General features: G+C 51.4%; 1 protein-coding gene across 3 annotated transcripts in view; it reads left to right on the plus strand.

The window, feature by feature from the left end:
- The window catches only part of LOC115236560 (dystroglycan), a 68,460-nt gene that overhangs the window by 28,018 nt on the left and 37,509 nt on the right, over positions 1-2,933 (plus strand). For 2 of the 3 annotated variants that reach the window (XM_029809085.1, XM_029809086.1), the window contains exon 1: positions 2,006-2,363. The exons of the other annotated variant lie outside the window; for it this stretch is intronic. The gene's annotated coding sequence lies outside the window, so the exon portion shown is untranslated. Of the gene's footprint in view, positions 1-2,005; positions 2,364-2,933 lie in introns of those variants that run through there. 3 annotated transcript variants of the gene reach the window in all.

Below are 2,933 nucleotides of genomic sequence, written 5' to 3' on the forward strand. Positions count from 1 at the left end.
TTTAATTCCAGGAATGCGTTTCGCGCGCGAGATCCCGAGTCGAAATTTTTCTTTTCTCCCATCTTCGATCTCAGTTTTTAATCTAACATCCACTTTAATACAGATCTTTTTCGAAACTATTTAATCTTTGCCGAAAGTTTCTCTTTTAAAAATCTTTGAGTGGGGAAACCGTTCGTTCATCGATTTGAGATACAAACTGGAAGCTCGATTTCTATATAAATTAAAAACCTCTCGAAATCTTTTAGAATCCATAAACGTGAGAAAATTGAGGTTGAAAATAGGGGAGCGAAATGTCAACTCGACAAGGTATCTATTTAAACGGCGAATCGGGGGATTGGTCGCGTGAAAATTTACACTTATCGATGATTCGTTGGTTTGAACTCTGGCGAAATATTAAAAAAAAAAAAAAAAAGAATAATAATTTATATCCGCGCGACATGCGTTCCCGCAAAATTCCCGCCGACCCGGTACACCGCGATGACAGTGGTTGTTGAACTCGTGGCCGGCGATAAATAGCGCGGCGCTCGCGACAGAATGCCGGAGAGATGTTATTAACGACAATCGATCTAATATTAATCTCGCCCACGTTCCCGGCGCGGTTCGCTGGTAGTTGGTGGGAAGGGGGGGGGGAGCGGAGGAGAGCACACACGTCTGGTCGTGCGACCTCACAGGGGACAGTCACCGGCCGCGTGCCGATTGGCCCGTCATCGACGGCGCCAACGGAAAGTATCGTCCGTTGTTGTCAGTCGAGATACATGCACACACTTGTGCACGATCAACGTGGAGTTTTCTCCTCTACCTCCGCGATCGAGACAGAGCGGTGAAGGAGCGGACTGAATTGTCAACAAGAGAGAGAGAGAGAGGGAGGAACATACCGTCATCGATAGCGAGAGAAAAGCGAGAAGAGAAAGAGATGGATCGCAGGGGTGGAAGGAGAGCGCTCGAACGGGAAAAGGATGCAGTGCATTGGCATTGGCGGCGAGACAGGTGGGAAAGAGCTCGCGGTTTGTCGTGTATTGGAGAAACGGGGGATCGAAACAGAGAAAAGCCTACGACGGTGGTATCGGTGGAGATAGAGCTATATCCGAAAGAGAGAGAGAGAGAATGAGAATTCGTCGAAGAGAGATAGACCGACGGATCAGCGACAGCTGAGATCGAGTTAGTACGAGAGAGAAAAAGAGCCCTAGCTTTAAACAGCGCAAGATAAAAGGAGACGATGCTACCCGACTCAACCGGCGTGTGTGTGTGAGAGAGAGAGAGAGAGACACACACACAGCAGAGAAAAAGAGAGAGAGGGAGAGAACGTCGATGCGCAGCGTAACACGAATTGAACCGAGACAGCGCATTACGTGGCGCGGGAATGGGGATAATGGTAAGCGGGCTGGGAAGGGAGGGGTGGTGGGAGAGCGAGCGGACGGGCAGGAAAGCCGCCGGACGCCATACTGCCGTCGTCCGTTCCGCACAGTACGCGCCCAGCGGCTCCGTCGCGGTGTCGCCGTCGCCGCTCTCGTCGTCGTTGTCGTGTGATCGTATAATCGTCGTCTCTCAGTCGCGTCGGTAGTGTGCGCATGTAGTGTGTATACACATATACGTATATATATATATATAAATTTTTTTTTACGTCGTGCGCGCCGACGCGTCGTAACGCGCTCCGGAGCGTCGCCGTCTCGCCCGGCATTTTTTTCTCGCCGTCGCCTCTCCGTGCGAAGGATACGCGAGGATCGGGAGTGTGGAAAAGTCGCAAGCGGGATTTCTCTCCTCATTTTGTACGACGAGAGGACACGCAACCATTGCCGTCGTCGACGTCGTCGTCCTCCCCCTTCCCTCGGCCGCGAGAAACACCTGTGAAATACACCGATACCGAGGTGAGTGCGATGATACATAAACCTGACGAGGTGGTGGGAGAGCGAGCGGACGGGCAGGAAAGCCGCCGGACGCCATACTGCCGTCGTCCGTTCTGCACAGTACGCCCAGCGGCTCCGTCGCGGTGTCGCCGTCGCCGCTCTCGTCGTCGTTGTCGTGTGATCGTATAATCGTCGTCTCTCAGTCGCGTCGGTAGTGTGCGCATGTAGTGTGTATACACATATACGTATATATATATATATAAATTTTTTTTTACGTCGTGCGCGCCGACGCGTCGTAACGCGCTCCGGAGCGTCGCCGTCTCGCCCGGCATTTTTTTCTCGCCGTCGCCTCTCCGTGCGAAGGATACGCGAGGATCGGGAGTGTGGAAAAGTCGCAAGCGGGATTTCTCTCCTCATTTTGTACGACGAGAGGACACGCAACCATTGCCGTCGTCGACGTCGTCGTCCTCCCCCTTCCCTCGGCCGCGAGAAACACCTGTGAAATACACCGATACCGAGGTGAGTGCGATGATACATAAACCTGACGACGAACGATACGCCGGCTGAGCGTGCGGCGGAGAGGAGAGAGAGAGAGAGAGAGCGCGGAGCGGCGGACTTAACCGCGTTAAGGTTAGGTGACCGGCCGTGAGCTCGGATTGCGAGCCAGATTCCGTGGAGACGTTTCTCGCTGCGTGTTTTTTTTTTCTTTTCACACTTTTGCGAGACGCGCCTCGCGTCATGTCACACGTCGTGTCGCGTCGCTCTTACTTTCGTTTCAGGCGACGCCGACGCGCTTCTCCATACGGGGGGATTCGAAATCCCAACGGGACCGAACTTGTTTCTGGTCGGGAAACAAAGAAAAATCCCAACCGTCCGTTTCCTTAACAGAAGTCTAGAGAGAAAAGATAGAAATCTTTCTTACTTTAGAGAAACAAACCCAGATGTTTTATTGTCATCAATTCTCTACACGTGCCGAAAATGCATCCGCTTACGCAGCGATTTGTCATTGTGTCACCCGAGAATAATACATTCATTTTTTTTTTTTTTTTTTTTTTTTAATTATCAATTTTTCACGCCGAAATTTAAAAA

Source organism: Formica exsecta, unplaced genomic scaffold (assembly GCF_003651465.1).
Source record: "Formica exsecta isolate Colony F162 unplaced genomic scaffold, ASM365146v1 scaffold258, whole genome shotgun sequence".
Lineage (NCBI taxonomy): Eukaryota > Metazoa > Arthropoda > Insecta > Hymenoptera > Formicidae > Formica > Formica exsecta.